The sequence below is a fragment of the Monodon monoceros genome, unplaced genomic scaffold (assembly GCF_005190385.1).
Source record: "Monodon monoceros isolate NGI ecotype Baffin Bay Population unplaced genomic scaffold, NGI_Narwhal_1 Super_Scaffold_11, whole genome shotgun sequence".
In the NCBI taxonomy this organism is placed as follows: domain Eukaryota; kingdom Metazoa; phylum Chordata; class Mammalia; order Artiodactyla; family Monodontidae; genus Monodon; species Monodon monoceros.
The window spans coordinates 40248600-40267726 of record NW_021703767.1 but is presented as its reverse complement, the minus strand read 5'-3'; the positions used below and the strand labels follow the sequence as shown (position 1 = coordinate 40267726).

The 19127-nt window shown below is 40.1% G+C and overlaps 1 protein-coding gene across 1 annotated transcript in view; it reads right to left on the bottom strand.

The window, feature by feature from the left end:
- HTR1F (5-hydroxytryptamine receptor 1F) overlaps window positions 1-6260 on the bottom strand; it is a 134982-nt gene extending 128722 nt beyond the window's left edge. Inside the window, exon 1 of the mRNA XM_029214929.1 lies at window positions 6165-6260. The gene's annotated coding sequence lies outside the window, so the exon portion shown is untranslated. The remainder of the gene's footprint in view (window positions 1-6164) is intronic.
- Between the last annotated feature and the right edge of the window lie 12867 nt (window positions 6261-19127).

Below are 19127 nucleotides of genomic sequence, written 5' to 3'. Positions count from 1 at the left end.
ACTGACTGAATTCGGCTGGGTATGGAGAAAAATTTTTTAAAATAAAGAACCTGGGAGGTACTCTGACAGGATGTGGATATAACAGGCTTAAACAGGGGAGAAAGAAGATGAATTTAATTATGAACCTGTTGACTGTGCCTGGGGGTCATTCATCTGTCCATATGGTGATCTCCAGGGTCTGTAGCTTAATGGGGAGGTTTGGGCTCGATATGCAGAAGACAGGGGAATTTTCCCAAGTGCAAGTCCCACTGGTGATACTCGACATGGCTTTACTTGTTCTAAGTCATGGCGTTAAATAACACTGTGTCACATAGAGAGGAATCAATTCCCTTTTCAATTTTCTTTCCCTTTGGATTAACCCTTTGAAAAAGTTTCAGTTTAGTGAAAATTTGTTTTTAACTTTTGCTATCTCCCTTATACGCCTCAGGCTCAAGGCTTTTAGCTGGCAATAAATATCTGATTAAAATTTAATAACACATTTTTTGCTATACTCCTTTTTAATATCATTGTCTCTTACATGTAGCAGTAATATTGATTTTTCCACTAAAAACAGTGATAAGAATTTTATTTTTATTTATTTGTTTTAAAATGTGATTCAGGGCTTCCCTAGTGGCGCAGTGGTTGAGAGTCCGCCTGCCGATGCAGAGGACACGGGTTCGTGCCCCGGTCCGGGAAGATCCCACATGCCGCGGAGCGGCTAGGCCCATGAGCCATGGCCGCTGAGCCTGCGCGTCCGGAGCCTTGTGCTCCGCAACGGGAGAGGCCACAGCAGTGAGAGGCCCGCGTACCCCCCCAAAATAAATAAATAATAAAATGTGATTCAATTTAAAGAGAAATTATGTAAAGAAGAAATAACGTGATGTGAAGGTATAGAAAAAATCATGAAGGTAGTATGTATTGTTGGGACTTGGATACAGCAAAAGAGGACTGTTAATGGGCAATACTAGAACTGAGATTCATCTTCACATTTGGGAAAACTAGGAACCATCATATCATTTGGAGGTAACTGAAACCATAGTAGCTAAGGAAATTATTTTATAAGAAGGTCCAGGAAGGATTCCTTATTCCCATGGATGGGCTTCAGTGAGTCTCTTAATTGACAAAAATTATCTGCAAACATTTGTACTTATGTTCATTTTTTTTCTAGAAGCTGGCTGAGTAAAGCAGGAGTGAATAGGAGACTAGATGTAGGGGGTACTCAGGATCATGAGAGGCCTTTCTGTTTGCTTGTTTTAAGTATGGGAATGATATGATCCCAATAATATACTCAAATGATGAAGTCATTAAAGAAGAGGTTAAAGTTGCACGTGATATAAAGAATGGTTTATGAAGCCAGGTTCAGAATGGAGTGGGACAGTTGTGGGATCCAGATCAGAGAGGGAGGTCAGCTGGACTACAGAACTGGAAGGAAGGGGAGCAAGTGAGCAGATACATGCACAGGAGTTAGAAGTGGTGAGGGAGCTTCATTCCTGGGAGTCTCTGTATTCCCAGGAAAGAATTATCCTAAGAGTGAAGGGGGCAGAGACAGAATTAATTTTGAGAAGGGTGGCAAGCTGTGCTCCAGCTGCTGGAGAGAACTATAGAGGATGCCCACCCCCCAAAAAAGGTTAAAAAAAAGATATGATGAGAGGTTGAGAGTCCAAATGACATTAGAACTAAGACTACAGCAGTATCAATTAGAATAGTTTATATCAATGTCCCAGGCAGCGCTTTAGGAATGTAGGAGGCTGATCAGAGGACTGATCCAGATCTGGGGGTCTGTGGGAAAAGGTCCTTTTCCTGGTCATGTTCGTACCATCGTTGACTAGTTTCTGGAATTCCATCTCTACCAGTTATTAAGGGGTTTTGCTCCCATAGTTATCCTCTTTTTTAAAAACCAATGTTTTCTTCTGTCTAGTTCATTCTCATTTGTCTAATTCCAACATTAAAGCTTCCATATTAAGAACAAATCTCCATGTCCTGCTCCAGCTACTTTTAATCCTCTTCTTGAAGGACTTATTTTATACAGAGCATTCACTTCCTCACTTCCCATTACTTCTTTTATCATTATTATTTTAAATTACAAATATTTTTTTCAGATTTATGTATAGATTTTATTTAATATTTTAAATAGCTAATCTATGTGTGCATAACAAAGTATTAAAGTCTATATAAGACTTAAAGTCTATATAAGACAATCTCCCTCCCAATATTGTACCCTACCATTCACTTTCCCTCCCTGTAGGTAACCACTGTAATCCATTTTTATGGTATATACTTTCATAAATAGGCTCATTTTTTGTTCCTTAATAAATGATAACTCATGCACACTGCATTGCAATTTTTTCTCCTTAATATACTTTGAAGATCTTTTCATATTAGTATACAGAATGCTGCCTTAATAATTTTAGCAGCTAGATAATATTCCATTGAATGGATGTACATGGTTTATTTTACTTGTTTTCTACTTACAAGTATTTATTGTTTTCAATTGTTTACTAATATAAAAAGTTTCAGGGAATAGGTGTGAACATATATTATTTTTCCAATGTAAAAATATATCTGTAAGATAAATTCCTAGGATTGGAATCACTAGGTCACCAATCTTTAGTCAGTCCTTATTGGTCAATCTTTTGTCACCACCATTTCAACTGAAATAACTCTTATCAAGGTCAGATAAAATTCCAAGGTAATTCTTTGTCCTCACATAATTTAACTCTTCCATAGCATTGGATGTAGCTAATCATCACTTCCTCCTTCTTAAATACTTTCTTCTCGTGGCTTCCATGACCTTATATTCTTCTGGATTTCCCCCTATTTCACTGATTGCTACTTCTGAGTTTCCTTTTCTGGCTCCTGTTCTCTTCAGTGTCCATATTTTGAGCTGTCTGATCCTTCTCAGTCTGATCCTTTAAATACATTCTCTCCTTAAATCATTTTGTAAAGTCCTATCGTTTTAAATACCATTTATGCACTGATGCCTGCACCTGAATATCTAATAGGCTGCTCAAAACTTAACTGCTTCTCCTTAGTTTTCCCGTATCAATTGGTGACAACTGCTTTCTTCCAGTTACCCTGGTCATAAATCTAGACATGAGCCTTGATTTCTTTCCTTCTGTCAGCAACCACATCTAATCCATCACCAAGTCTTGGCACCTTTACCTCCAAATATATCCAGAATCCTGCCACTTCTCATCATTTCCACGGCTATTACTCTGGTTAAAGACTAGGCTAAGAAATTCTTGTAGCCTCTTAACAGCCTCCTTGTTTCCCCTCTTGTCTTTCAGGAGATGATCTTGACACAATAGCAAGAGGATTCTGGTAAAACAGTTTCTCACCAGAAATTCTTTAATGGCTTCCCATTGTACAGAGAAGAAAATAGATACTCCACACCATGGGCTAACAGGCCACATATTACTTCTGAGAGAAGGAAACACCACCAGGGAACTGAAGAAATTATCAGGTCAGTACAGTCATTCCTCTTTAATACTGGTGTATACTCATTAATATGATCTTTGCCTATTTATGTTCATTCCTAGGCTCTAAAACATTTCTCTTTATACTTTTTCAAGTGCAAGTAGTAATTTCTGTAACAGATGCCAATTCCAAGTTTCCCTACTGCACTTCATGGGTCTTCACTTTTAGCACAGAAATTAGTATTTCTTGCCTGTCTAATTTAAGGCGAGGGAGTGGAAAGCAAGGTTTCCCACTGTGGGGTACAGGACTGTGACTCTACATCAGATCACTACAGAAACCTCCCTAGGGGTCTCAGGACTCCATCACCTAGGATTATTAGTGTTTTTTGTTCATAGCAATCAGGAAGCAACATGCCACATCTTGTTTACATTGCCTCAAACAGCATCCTTCCCACCTCTTAAACTAATATTGAAAAAAGAGAACCCTGCCACGGCCTTTCAAATCTTACCATGTCCATGTTGTTTTATATTAACCATTTATTACTAATATACCAGAAAGTACTCTTCAAAAATCTTTGAAATAATTTCAATATTAGTTAATCAAATTCAAAAGGACCACATTTACTAGATTAGAAAATTCAAACTATTCAAATTATCACTCCTCTCATTCGGAATTAAGAATTAAGTTATAATTGTGCAAGTCTTTGAAAAGAGACATGCACCCAATTTTAAATTTAAAATTTCTTAAGAAATATGGGTATGTTGTATTATTTTTATTAGCATCTTTATGTAAGTCTTCATAAGAACAATATGCCTAAAAACTTTATAAAAGTAGCTCAGTCATATATTTACGTATTTAAAACAATGAAAAAGCTTCCTTTACAAATGTGCTACAATTGCTCAATCCCAGCCATCTATAAAACTTGCCTAACGAGGTAAAGTGGCAAAAACTGCATTATTCTTTAAATCTTCATTCCAACAGAGAACTTTATATATTGTTAAGAGAGAACAACCCCTTGATACACCTGAAGCTCATCAGCTTTGTAATAAACCTCAGTGGGTGAAGCTTGATAAATGATTCACACTGACTAAAGGAGGTGTGGGAAAATGTACTAAAATTTCTTGGACAAAATAAGTTATTTTTCATATCTGGGAACTCCTAAGCTAATACAGGTAAGTATAATATTTGTTCTACAAACATCTGAATTTAATGAACAATCTATCCAAAGCATAGAAAACCACTTTTCACAGATTAGAATGGGGTGGAGAGGCGCAAGAACTACACTTTCCTGGGAGGAGACACAAAGTGATAATACTTGAACCTGCTTATGAGTCTGAAGACGGAGAAAGGGAAAGAGAAGGAAGAGCATCTGCGAGCCCAGAGAGATGGCACAGTCTTCCTTAAGTTTGCTTTGGCTGTTAACACTCCCACTCCCTCAGTGAAAGCCAGCTGAGAGTCTAGGCCACCTCCCTCAACTAACACATAGACATTGGGGCAACTCAAACTTAAAGGTCATTAGCTTGTTGATCAACAAATCAAATTTCAAAGACTTGTATGTAAATGGAACCAGGAGAAACCCATTTTGAATGTGTCCCATTTTACTGGCTTTTGGTACAGCACACCCCCTAAAATTTAATCAAACTGCAATGATAACAAAGATATTCTAGAAAAATTGAGGGGAGGGGCGGGTGATGCTCCCTGCTATGTCATCTTAAATGTTCACTTAACAATCAGCTTCACTATATTACAGTCGTCAAGGTGCCTGGGAAGTACTTTACATGTAGAAAAAGAAGTCTTCTCAAGGTTTCTTCCAAAGGTTGTGGCAGCGCATCTTCTGTTCCCACCCAGTGCCTTATGAGGGGCTACCTCTTTCATGCAAATGGAAATAACCCAAAACCCAAATCCAGCATTTGAGGCACCCAAAATGCTAATCTCCATATGTGTTCTTCCTTCTCATCTCCTCAATTTTATTCTTTAATTTTCTGGGCACACAGATGCAGCTCTCCCAGCTCCCTGAGGAACAGGAACCTTGAGGATGAACCCTCACTCCAATCCCCTTTCCTTCTTTGCTCAACCACGCCTCTAAATAACAGGGCACCTTTCCTTCGACGGTCAGGACCCACAGCAGCCCAGGCACTTTGCCAACGCGAGGTGGAAGCTCTCTCCTGCCCTTTTACCTCAGGGGTTCATACCCTTGGGAAATCAAGTTAGAAAACTGCTCTTTTTTTCCCGATCTACGCCTCTGCCTGGCTCCTCACATTTCTCTAATCCCTTTCCCCAGAGTCCTCCCCAGATCCCACCGAGGGTTGGAGTCAAGACTCTCCTGTGCTTCCAGGGCTGGATTCTGTCCTGAGCCCCTTCTCTCTCCACCACAGCAGCTCCTCAAGGCGTGAGTGCCGGGAGCCTACCCCCGAAGTAGGGTGTCGCCGGCTTGGACCGCCACCCCTCGCCCTAGAGACGGAGCCGGACCCCTGCCTCCCAGCCTGGACCACCTGCTCCGCCTTGGGCCACGCCTGCTTCCCGCAACTTCAGCCCTGGGGAGCAGAGGTTACGGACGAAGTGCGAAAGGGCGACTCTGGAATTCCAGAGCTGCACGTTCGCCGCCAAATAAGTGAAGGAAAGGAATTCGGCCCCAGCCCCACAAGGCTTCCCGGCCCTCCTGCCCACTGCAGGCGCTGGCCGGGGCTCCCCCGCGCCCCTTCCCCACTTGTGCGCCTGCTGCGGGCACCGCGCGCTTTCCTTCGCCAGGCGCGGAGCCCCACACTCACCGCGAGCACTCCCCGCAGCAGTCCGCAGCAGGAAAGGTGGCTCCCCGGCCCGGGGGCGAACGGGAGGGCGGGCAGGCGCTGCGGTGCTGGGCGCCGGCTGCCGCCGGGCGGAGAGCAGCGCGTCCTGGCTGCTCTCGGGGCCGCGGAATTGGCTGCGCGCTGCGAGACGCGGGCGTCGCTCCCGGGCGGGTCCGGAGCGCAGGTGGGCAGACGCCCCGAGCTCCCTACCACCCCGACCACTCCTCTCTTCTTGCCCTCATCTCTTCCTTCAACACCCCTTTCTCATCTTGCTTCTCTCACTTTTCCCTCTGTTCCCTCTTCTCTCTCCCTTCTCCCTCCCCTTCCACTGATGCGTGGAGAAGGGAGTGGGAGGGAAAAAGTCCTGTGTCTTTAACTTGAGTGATACCTTGATGATCTGTTCATGGAATCTGGAAATGACGTGAACAACCTTTCCAAAAGCATCTAAAATGTTATAAAAACGACTTAGTCTCCTTTTCCTTTTCTTCTTTACGTCTTCTTCCCAGTGGTTGCCTGGCTAGAGGTCAGATACGGAAAGGGAAGAGGGAGTAATAGGGAACGGTCCTCGGAAGTGGGACTGAAACCCCATTTACTGAGAGGGCCCAGAGATCTCTTTATCGACAACTTCGCGAAGCAGGCATTTCCTGAGGAATAAATGAGGTTAGGGGCGAGAGGAGAAGGGAGATAGGCAGGGTAATGGGGCCAGGGTTTAGTTAAGGCTTTATTCTAAGCTATCTGTAGTGGTTTACTCCCTAAATGCATTAGAATACATCTCTAGTGTGTTTTTTTTTCTTTTTTTCAATAAATTTATTTATTTATTTTTGGCTGCGTTGCGTCCTCGCTGCTGCGCGCGGGCTGTCTCTAGATGCGGCGAGTTGGAGCTACCTCTTCATTGCGGTTCGTGGGCTTCTAATTGTGGTGGCCTCTCTTGTTGCAGAGCACGGGCTCTTCATTGCGGCGCGCCAGCTTCAATAGTTGTGGCACGCGGGCTCTAGAGCGCAGGCTCAGTAGTTGTGGCACGCGGGCTTTGTTGCTCTGCGGCACCTGGGATCTTCCCGGACCAGGGATCGAACCCGTGTCCCCTGCATTGGCAGGCGGATTCTTAACCATTGCACCACCAGGGTAGCATCTCTAGTGTTTTGAACCGGATTTGACCTTGGGAAAATACTTGACCTTCCTGTTCCTGGCCTTAAATCTCTTTTTTATTTTTTTATTTTTTATGTTTTGCGGTACGCGGGCCTCTCACTGTTGTGGCCTCTCCCGCTGCGGAGCAAGGCTCCGGATGCTCAGGCTCAGCGGCCATGGCTCACGGGCCCAGCCACCCAGCGGCAAGTGGGATCCTCCAGGACCGGGGCACGAACCCGTGTTCCCTGCATCTGCAGGCGGACTCTCAACCACTGCGCCACCAGGGAAGCCCTTAAATCTCTTTTTTAAACCAATGTTTTTGTAGCTCAGTAGACTGACCCCCTTCAGCTGCAGCCTACCAGAACTCCAAAGACCTGCTTTGACTGACCCTAGACACTTGAGTGCTTCTTGGTAGTGTAACAGAGCAGGACACTATGGGGCCTTCCTGGGACAGACTCTCCCATGTCCTCCACCTGTCTCTTGCCTGTAGAAAAACTTTAGCCCCCTAGGCCTTCCTTGAGTTCCAAAGGCTAAATTTAATTGGAGAAGTGAGAAAATGCAGAAAGAAAGGAAAACAGTCAAGCAAAGCAAAGTAATAATAATTTAGCCATTAAACAAATTTTCGGACCTTTAGTTCCTCCTCAAGGCTATAGACAATATTCTGAGCCATATCCTTTGAGCCGTCTGGCAGATATTGACCCCTCACCAGGTGGAGGAAGTTAATTATATGCTGCACACAAGCAGGTAGACCCCAGACGAATTGGAACCAGAAGGTTGGTGATGTTGACTCCTGATTACCTCACCACCAACCAATCAGAAGAAAGTCCATGAGCTGATCACAGCACCCCACAACCCCTGCCTTCACCTTGTCTTTATGGAAAATCATCCTGATTTCCCTGGTGATCTAGTGGTTAGGGCTTGGCACTTTCACTGCTGTGGCCCCAGGTTCAATCCCTGGTCAGGGAACTAAGATCCTGCAAGCTGCAAGCTATGGCAAAAAAAAAAAGAAAAACAAGTAAAAAACCTTCCCCTGAAAGCCATCTAGGTGTTCGTGTCTCTTGAGCATTAGCTGGACTCCTTACTTGGTACCCTGCAATAAATGCTGCACTTTTCCTCACCACAACCCAGTGTAGTAGATTGGCTTCACTGCACGTGTGTGCATGGACCCAAATTTGGTTCTAACAGAAGGTGGCAGTTTTCCAGCACTGGATCAGGTCTCCAATGCTGGGATGGTGGGACAGATATTTTGTACAGAGCACACATGGACTCACCCAGAACTGAGTTTACCCTGAGTCTGACTGTCCTAGGTCCTTTTCCCAGAAAGAAACTCCTGTCATTGAAAGCTCCTTTCTGCTCTATCACCTCACAAAACTTTCTGCCATCGAAAGATGATCTTCTATAAATCTTTCTTATAGGCTAAACTTGTATTTTCCAGCCCATCTTTCTTCTGTTGGTGAGCTCATCCTTGTTCTCTGGCATCATATATTTAAATGAGATCTTGTATATAAAATACTAAACATAATGCTTGGCATTTAGTACTCAAGAACTGTTAGCTGAACTATTATGGGTAATGACTTCAGATTATCATTAGCATTTACTTCATGTTTTTATTCTCCCACATAATTCTTAAACCTCGATTCCCTGTGCCATGATTTGCATGGTTCCAGCCCTTATCTCTTATAAATATCTGACTATGTGGTTATGGCTACACATTTAGGAAAGTATAATGAAAATAATCCCAGCGGAAGTCAAGATTTATAACTTTCTTAATAGAACACAGTAATTTCCCTAGAAGATATGACATTGCAGGATTTTACACTTGTTCCCAGAGTAATTTGTAACAAATCTTGTAGATGACAGCCATGGAGAGAGTCCAAGTTTATACCACCTCAAACAACAGATTAGGAATGTATCTACCCTCTACACAGAGGGATGTTTCCAGATGCCATGTTTGGACTTCTGCAAATGGAGCTAATAATTCTATAGTACATCTGGGAGAGTAGAATATATTAAGTGAAGATGTGTGAAAGATCTCACTTATGATGTGAAGGGGTTGTAAGTTTTCAGATGCTTCTGCTATTGCTACTGCAGCAAACAAATTTGCTTGGGTATCAGTGCTGAAAATGCACCTTGCATGATGCAACACGACATTGTGCCCTAGAGATACTCCATTTGCTATTCAGTACACAGATACTTAACCCAGAAGTTACGACAGAGTCACAGCATTCAGCCAGGGCTACTCTGAGTAAGCAGAGGATGAGTAACTAGGCTGCTTCTTTTGAAATCCTACTACATTTTGAAAGCCTGATTCTCAGAGAGAAAGAGGCCAGATTCTCAGTCAGTTTTTAAGTTCACAGATTTTAAGTTGTTTTGAATGAATTAAGCCATCACAGACAAGTTCTTTCAAAAGTTTAGATGAAAGATCCAGAAAGTGTCAGTGCTTAAAGGTCTAGTTTATTTTTAATCTTAAATATGCAGGGATATTTATATGTATTAATAGACAAGACACTAATAGTCTATTTCTTGATCTTTTGCCAGAAAGGCATTTTCATTAAATTGAAGTATTTTGATAATAATATTGATCTTAGTGAAGACGAAGTTGAAGTTCTCTTGTTTCTTTCAATTAAACTGACTGCACTAAGATAATTGTAAAAGTCAGGTGCAAAATTAACAAAAAAGCTGGGAAGTTGTAAAAGAATGTAAGTAATGTAGAAGTACACAAGCAGTGCAGACCTAAATAATGGCTATGTTTTCCTTGAGTTATTTGGCTAACTACAGAAGATTAACCTGACCTCATAAACCTCACAAGTAAGATCCACTGACTCATTCCATGACATTAAAATGTCACTTTTTAAGAGCATTATTTTAAGTACCTTTTTTTTTTACTTTGGAAAAAATACTTCAGAGTAAAAACTCCTAATGCAAGTTAAATCAATAAAATAAGTCACCTCTCCCTAAGTTTATGGGGAAGCACTTTTCTTTTTTGTAATCATTTGGATCGACTTTATTCATTCATTAAATTCATCAGATGATTGCTCAGTTCTTTTGGAAGAAAGTCAAATAGAAAGATATGAAGAGGTTGAATAAATATAATTTAATAATTCCATAATATGTGGGGGAAGACTGGATTGGGAAATAATCCCTGTTATAAAGTAACGATTATTTCCTTGTAGGTAGAAGATATGCCTAGGCTAGTCTCTAGAGAATACTATCATAACTAAAATACCAACGGAAAAATTGGTTTCCTAATTTAGATACGTTCTTCTATGTAAATCATTAAAATTCCCATTCTAGCCAGCTAAATCCATGAGTTATTTCCAAACATGTGCAAAATGATGGAGTGGATAGACCACTTAACTACAATGTTCCAGGTCTGTCACTATGGGATTGTGAATTGGGACACAGTTAGTTCATCTCTAAAATTGGATTGAAGAGTAGTGAACAAAATACACACAAACACTTAAATGATTTTCTTATCTGTTGCCATGTTGTTCTTTGTTCCCACAACTGAAAGAATGGCAGCATGGTGTTTTGCACACTGTAATGTGTAATATAGCTGAGCAAAAATGTTGAAGAATGTGTGATGTGTAAAACTGGTAGTTACTAAGTTTACTATGATGGTATGAAAGGAAAATATCAGTTGATCAGATTCAGTTAAAGAGATATTAACAACATTAAACTACTATATAATCAAACTCTAGCTAAAAACTTGAGTTATCTCAAGAGATAATACCGATAAGTTCATGTTTCTTAATAATTTAGATGCTATTTTGTTCATGTTTTACCTACAGCCGTTGTTTATATTAGTCTTAATATTTTCAATACAATTTCTCATTTTTTCTGTATTTGTTAAGGCAACAGGAAAATTGCAGTTATCTTTTTGCATTCATGAGAAAACTAGGCAGAAAGATCATGAAGGAGCTTTGCATTAGAATTCAACTAACAACTCTTAATTTCATCTAGCCATTAACCAGTTTGGTGACCTAAAAGAAGGCATCTAATTTCTTCAAATTTCATCCTCCTAAAATTTCATATGGGAATAATGCCAAATCTTTCTCCAGCAGTTATCCTGAGTATAGTGGGGTATATATTATATGAACTTCCATAGAGAGGGTAAACAAATACACAATATAAGATCAAATTTATGTGAAGAAAGTTAGAAAGGAAATCAGAACAAAACCATCAGGTTTTGACACAATAATGTATCATCAAGTTTGCTAACCATTTGATCAGAATCTTGTCAACACATACAAACTAAATTTTAAAGTAAAGATATTTCATAGAAATGTAATTTGCAACTAAACAACTTCAGAACATCCAGATAGGGTGCATTGCATGCCTTTGTACCAGTGAGTACTTAAGCAGTTGTAGTATCAAATGGGAACATAAAAAAAGTCAGTATGTACTTAAGATAAACAAGTCTTTGGTTTTTGCCCCATGTCGTGTGGTTATTTCTACATAGATGTAGTTATAGAGATAATGTCAATGAAAAGAAGGATTTTTTTGAAAAATCAACTTAAGACCCTATACCTGGATCATTGCCAGTTCTTAATAATATATATAAAACAGGTTGTAGTTAATGGAAATTTACTAGGATAAAATAGTAGACTCCAAGTGTTAAAATGGAACAAAATTATCCCAAAACATTAATATTTAAAAGATTGATTAATATGTGTCCTTGACGGAGAACAAATTGTGATTATTTATAAAATGATATGTTTCTTCTTATGAATGTGAAATGAGACTAACAGCTTAGTAAAGCTTTTGATAAATTATTATTGCTTAATTAAGTGCAATTCCCACAGGAATTGTTTTTAAATAAATTTATTTATTTAACTTATTTTTGGCTGTGTTGGGTCTTTGTTACTGCACGGGGGCTTTCCCTAGTTGCGGCGAGGGGGGCTACTCTTCCTCGCAGTGCACGGGCTTCTCATTGTGGTGGCTTCTCTTGTTGCAGAGCATGGGCTCTAGGCGCGCAGGCTTCAGTAGTTGTGGCACGCAGGCTCAGTAGTTGTGGCTCACTGGCTCTAGAGAGCAGGCTCAGTAGTGGTGGCGCACGGGCTTAGTTGCTCCACAGCATGTGGGATCTTCCTGGACCAGGGCTCGAACCTGTGTCCCCTGCATTGGCAGGCGGATTCTTAACCACTGCACCACCAGGGAAGTCCCTCCCACAGGATTTTAATACAATTTGTCCAAAGCTCCATGCCAATTCTGTAACCATTTAAAGTGCCGTCATAGTCAGAGTCCAGAGTTGAAAATACAGAGCACAGTGCAGTGCTTGATTAATTTGAGTAGGCCCACTATTGTAAGTGGAGTCCTACTGAGCACATTGGATGAAGTTGACAGTTTCTTTGAAATATGGTTCACCCATAAAGTTTTCAGTTTTTAAAGAGAAAACAGTTTCTCAACATTTTTTAATTATAAATTTTTCCTTATATTACGTAAGCACATATTTACACATGTAATAGGATTGGTGGGTTTGTTTTAAAGTATAACTTACTGATACTTCCAGAAGCATACTCTCCCAAACATTTAATTATTGTTCCTTTATGATACCTCACACTGTATTCATCCTATTATTTTATCATTTATCACATTTTGTTGTAATTATTTCATGTCTGTGTATTTCTCTTCTCTTTTCTTCTTTGAGCTACTTCAAGAAGAAACTGTTTTATTCATCTTTTCTTACCCTTGGTAATTTGCTTCATGCCTAGAATTGGAAGATGCTCAGTAATTTTTTAAACGTATGCATGAAAAATATATTAGGTACATATCTTTAACTTCTATATTAAATAAAACCTATTAACTTCTGTCTTTCAAAAATGGTATTTATTGGGCTTCCCTGGTGGCGCAGTGGTTGAGAATCTGCCTGTTAATGCAGGGGACACGGGTTCGAGCCCTGGTCTGGGGGGATCCCACATGCCGCGGAGCAACTAGGCCCGTGAGCCACAACTACTGAGCCTGCACGTCTGGAGCCTGTGCTACGCAACAAGAGAGGCTGCGATAGTGAGAGGCCCACGCACCACGACGAAGAGTGGCCCCCGCTTGCCACAACTAGAGACAGCCCTCGCACAGAAACGAAGATCCCACACAGAAAAAATAAATTAATTAATTAATAAACTCCTACCCCCAACATCATCTTAAAAAAAAAAGGTATTTATTAAATTATTCCATGTCTCTTACAGAGTGATCTATGATGCTGTATAAAATACACCTCCTTTCTCTTTCCTCACTGTTACTCTCTGCTTTTCACGTTGGAGGTATCTTCAAATGTCTGGTGTTCTTTGGACGTTCATTAACATTTAAAAGTGGAGTACAGAAGCTGTGTGTGCCAAGTTGTACCTACCTAAGAGTGGGCTGCATTAAAATTGATGGGTCAGTGAACCGCAGATTCCTTGGAATGTATCTATTATCTGGGACTGTTCAATTACTACAGAGAAGAATCTTCCAGTCTCTTTTATGGAGGCATTCTGGGAGTAGTACGGAATAAGATAACAGAGGATTCCACTCTTTATTATGCAAAATTTCACTTAATCTTTCTGTGCTGTGCCTCTGTGCCTGGTGTTTTCTGTGCAGAAAATCTCTGGTGCAATTTTCCTAGAGAATAAATCTCCAGTCTTTTTCATGGGGTGAGGATAGAGAAATTACTGCCTGGCTACAATGCATAGTCACAGGACCTAGGCATAGTTTTCCATTATACACACAAGACTTCTAACCCATACATCTGTTTTCAGCACTGTGCTGCACTCAGCACTTAAGATGCCTTGTGCCAGTTCTAAGCCTCTCATGGGTGTAGTGGGGCCAGCTACCACTCACCTATCTGCTTTCAGTTTTCCCATGTCCTAGTAAAATATGGAAATCTCATGTCTGCTCTCCTGTTGTTTCATTCCTTGTGGCTTAATGCCATTGTATTTTTAAACTACCATTTTAGCAGGGGTGTTATGGATAAATGCACAAATACACGTTTACCTAATCTTTCAAAGTTAAAGGAGGATCTCTGTAAAATAGATAAATGTTTGGCCCTAATTATTATACATTATTATATACTATGCTATGTTACAATATTACAACATACAAAATTTATATGTCGTTTTTCCTTTTCTATGTTGTTGTCAAAACTGAAACTGTCCATTTAAGTTGATAGAATAATAATAATAATAAAGAATTATTTGCCCTCAGTTGCATATGTATACTTTTCTTGCTCTTTCCCTTCTTTTTGAGACTCCAATTTCTATTAGTCTCCTATTTTCTATACATATAGCTCTGTTTTCCTTTTACTTTAATTTTCTTTTCTAAGTGGTGATACCACAGTGAGAGGGTTATGTTATTGTGTAATAACATACTGTTGGGCTTTGGGTCAGCTATTTATGCTTATCGTTTTTTCTTATGTTTTCTTCTATATAATGAAAAATATTTACTATTCTATAGCTGTTTGATATAAATGAAATAGAAAGATTTTTTTAGCTACCTGTTGTAGAATCTAGAGCCAAAACTTTATTAAGTAACAAAATTTGGATTATTCTGTTGGCAAAACTTTCAGTAGAATATGGCAAATTGGTAGTAATCATCACTGAATGATAATGATTTTTACTATTACTTCTACTAACAGCTACCATGTTTTGAGTCCAACACCATGTCGGGCACAAGCACCTCACATGTATTGTGAGACTAAGAGAAATATAGCAGTGTCCCTATTTCACAAATAGAGAAAGCCTCAGAGCTTAGGGAAGCTAAATAACTTTTATAGGGTTAACCAGCTAGTAAGTGGAATATATTGGATTGAATTCATGTTATAACCAATTCCAAAGTATGCTTTTCCTCCCAAAACACCATTAATAAAAAACAGTTGTGTATATTGATTTTAATTTTAAAATCAAATGTATTATTAATAGTAGTTGTGTGGTCCTGTATAGTCTGTATTTTAAAGTTTGAGTTTGTGTTTTTATAAAATCTCTAGGATAAGCCTACCAACTCCAATTCTAGCCTGTACCTTGTTATTCAGCCCTGTCCCTAGGCCTCTTCTCTCCTTTCTACCCTTTCCCTGCTTCTTTGCTCTTTCACTGACAATCTTATACCCTAGTGATAGGCCTTTTTGTTTAACAGCTTCCTTGAGATGCAATTCATGTACCATAAAATTCACCCATTTAAAGTTTACAATATTCAGTTTTTAGTATATTTAGAGTTGTGCAACAGCCATCATAATCAATCTTAGAACATATTTTATCATCCCCCCAAAGAAACCCCATGCCCATTAGCACTCACTCCCATTTCCCCCCACCCCATCCCCTTGTCCTAGGTAAACACTAATCTACTTTCTAGCTCTATAGATTTGCCTATTCTAGACATTTAATGTAAATGGAACATAACGTAGTCTTTTGTGACTGGTTTCTTTCACTTAGCATGTTTTCAAGGTTCATCCAGGTTACAGCATATATCAGTACTTCATTCCTTTTGACTGCAGAATTAAATATACCACATTTTATCTATTCATCAGGTGAAGGACATTTGGGTTGTTTCCAGTTTTTGACTTTTATGAATAATGATGCCATGCACTAATGTATAAGTTTTTGCATAGTCATGTGTTTACTTCATTTCTCTGTACCTAGGAGTAGAATTGCTGGTCATATGATAATTCTGTATTTAACTTTTTCAGGAACTGGCAGGTTGTTTTTCTAAGTGTCTGCAGCATTTACATTCAATACAATGGTTCCAATTTCTTCATATCCTTGTCAACCCTTGTGATTATCTGTCTTTTTGATTATAGCCATTCTACTGGGTGTGACATGGGACCTCACTGGGGTTTTGATTTGCGTTTTCCTAGCAACTAATGGTGCTGAGCATATTTTCATGTGCTTATTGGCCATTTGTATATTTTTGGATAAGTATCCATTTGTATCCTTTGCCCATTTTTAATTGCATTATTTGTTCTTTTATAATTGAGTTGTAAGAGTTTTTATATATTTTAGATACAAGTCCCTTATTTGATATATTATCTCCAATATTTTTCTCCCATTCTATTTTTTTTTAACTTTCTTGCTTGGTGTTCTGGGAAGTTTTTAATTTTGATAAAATTTAAATTATCTATTTTTTCTTTTGTCTCTTGTGCTGTTGGTGTCATATCTAAGAAGACCTTATTTAATCCATGATCATTAAGGCTTACTTTTTTATCTTCTTCTAAGAGTTTTAGCTCTTAAAAAATGCCATAGTCATGTTTCAGTTAAAGTATCTTATGATTTTCGTAGGGGAGAGATTTCTTGGATTTGAAACTTGCCACCACAACTTATTACCTACTTATATTTGGGGTATTTATTCAATTTCTTCAATTCTTGGTGTTTGCCTCTATACAGTGGAGACAGAATTTCCTCCCACTGTACAGATTTAATGTAATTAATTATTACATTAATTATTATATAAGGGAGAAATTAGTTAAGTCATATAAGGAGCCTAGTATATGGTGTATAGAAAACATCTGGTATATAACAAAATTCCAGTTAAATATTAGGCGTTATACTTGTTGCTTTAAAAAACCGGACTCCAGAGAACTCCTTGCCCAACACCATTTTGGTATTGTTTTTGCTTTTTTACGTACCATACACTCTTTTATTTATTATCAGGATTATTTGTCCAATTAAAATTTCACTTCTTAGAGCCCCTTAACTTTCATTTGTTGCTTTAATCCCTCTCAGAGGTTCATGTCATAAACTTACTTCTGTTATATTTGATAAACTCTTTCAAATATGCCTATCTAAATCTGGAGGATATGTAAAATCTATCCCAGTGTTTCTTAAACTTTAAAATGTAATTAGACTTACTATGCTGATCACTTTGTGTGTGTACAAAGATTGAATTATTATGTTGCAAACTAATATAATGTTATGTACCAATTTTTTTTGTTGTTGTTTTTGTTTGTTTGTTTGTTTTTGCGGTACGCGGGCCTCTCACTGTCGTGGCCTCTCCCGCCGCGGAGCACAGGCTCCGGATGCACAGGCCCAGCGGCCATGGCTCACGGGCCCAGCCACTCCGTGGCATGCGGGATCTTCCCAGACCGGGGCACGAACCCCCGTCCCCTGCATTGGCAGGCGGACTCTCAACCATTGCGCCACCAGGGAAGCCCTCTTTCAGCATTTTAAATATATCATGCCAGTCCCTTTTGGCCTGTAAAGTTTCTGCTGAAAAGTTAGCTGATAGTCTTATAGGTGCTCCCCTATCTGTAACTAGTTATTTTTGTCTTGCTGCTTTTAAGATTCTCTCTTACCTTCAACTTTTGACATTTTAATTATAATGTGTCTTGGTGTGGGTCTCTTTGGATTCATCTTGTTTGGGATTCTGAATCCTAGACTTGGATGTCTGTTTCCTTCATCAGGTTAGTGAAGTTTTCAGCCACTATTTTTTCTAGTAACTTTCCTGTACCTTTTTCCCATTCTCCTCCCTCTGTGACCCATTAATATGAATGATAGTTTACTTGTTGTTGTCCCAGAGGTCTCTTAAACTATTCTCATTTTTTAAAATTCTTTTTTCTGTTTGCTTTTCCGATTGGATGATTTCTACTACTCTGTCTTTTAGATCACTGATTCATTTTTCCACATCTTTAATCTGTTGATTCCCTCTATGGTATTTTTCATTTCAATTATCATATTCTTCATTTCTTATTGGTTCTTTTTTATTTTTTTTTTGACATTCTGACTGAATTCATTCATTCTTCTCCTGAGTTTGGCGAGTATCTTTATGAGTGTTATTTTAAACTGTTTACCTGGTAAATTGCTTATCTCCATTTCATTTAGTTACTTTCCTAAGTTTTGTCTTATTCTTTCATTTGGAAGGTATTCCTTTGTCTTCTCATTTTGCCTAAGTCTCTGTGTTTGTTTTTATGTCTAGGTTTATCTGTTACATCCTCTAGTCTTGAAAGAATGGCCTTATGTAAAAGTTGTCCTGTGGAGCCCAATGGCACAATGTCCCCTGGTCACCAGAACTAGATGCTCCAGTAGTATTTCCTGCATGGGCTGCATGCATCTTCCTATTGTGGTTGGGCTGTGATTGCTGCAGGCACACAGGTAGGCAGAGTTGGTTTCTAGGCTGGCTGGCTGTAAGGCTCAGCCACAACAGCTGTCAGAATCCTAGTAAGCTCCACTGGCTCCTGGCGCATCTAGTACATGGCTCAGCCATGACTGCTGCAGGTGCCCTGATGGGCAGGGCTGGCCACACCATAGTGGGGGCCACCTTGGAGAGGCACTGGTGCTAGCTGGGGTGGCCTGCCAGATGGGGCAGGTAGGAACTGCTTTGGAAAGGCCAGCTGCAGTGGGCAAGTTGGGCAGGGTGGGTCCCCAGCTGGGGTGGGGTGCATTGTATTAGCTTAGTTGAGGGGGAGTGACAGGAACAGTATCAGCCAACACCAGCTAGCTAGGTGGAAGGAGAGTAACAAGGTGCCACCAGTGCTTCCATCCTTAGAGGAAGTTCCAGCAGGTCCCTGTCCCTCTGCACAAGCCCTAAAATTAGTGGGTCAATCTTCTCCTATGATCCAGGCACTTTTCAAGCTGTTGCCTCTGAGCTGGACCACGGAGTGAGTGAGTTTGTGCATGAGTCCTTCAAGAGCCATGTCTCAGTTTCCCACAACAATCTGGCTCTCCTGGGTGTAAGCCCCACTAGTTTTCAAATCCAAACCTTATGAGGGCTTATCTTCCTGGTGCAGGTCTCCCAGTCTGGGGAACTGATGTGGGCCTCACATTCCTCGCTTCTCAGGGGAAACCTCCACCGTTGTGATATCTCTCCCACTTATGGGTTGCCAGACTGGAGGTGTGGGTTCTGACTAGACCACGTCTCTGC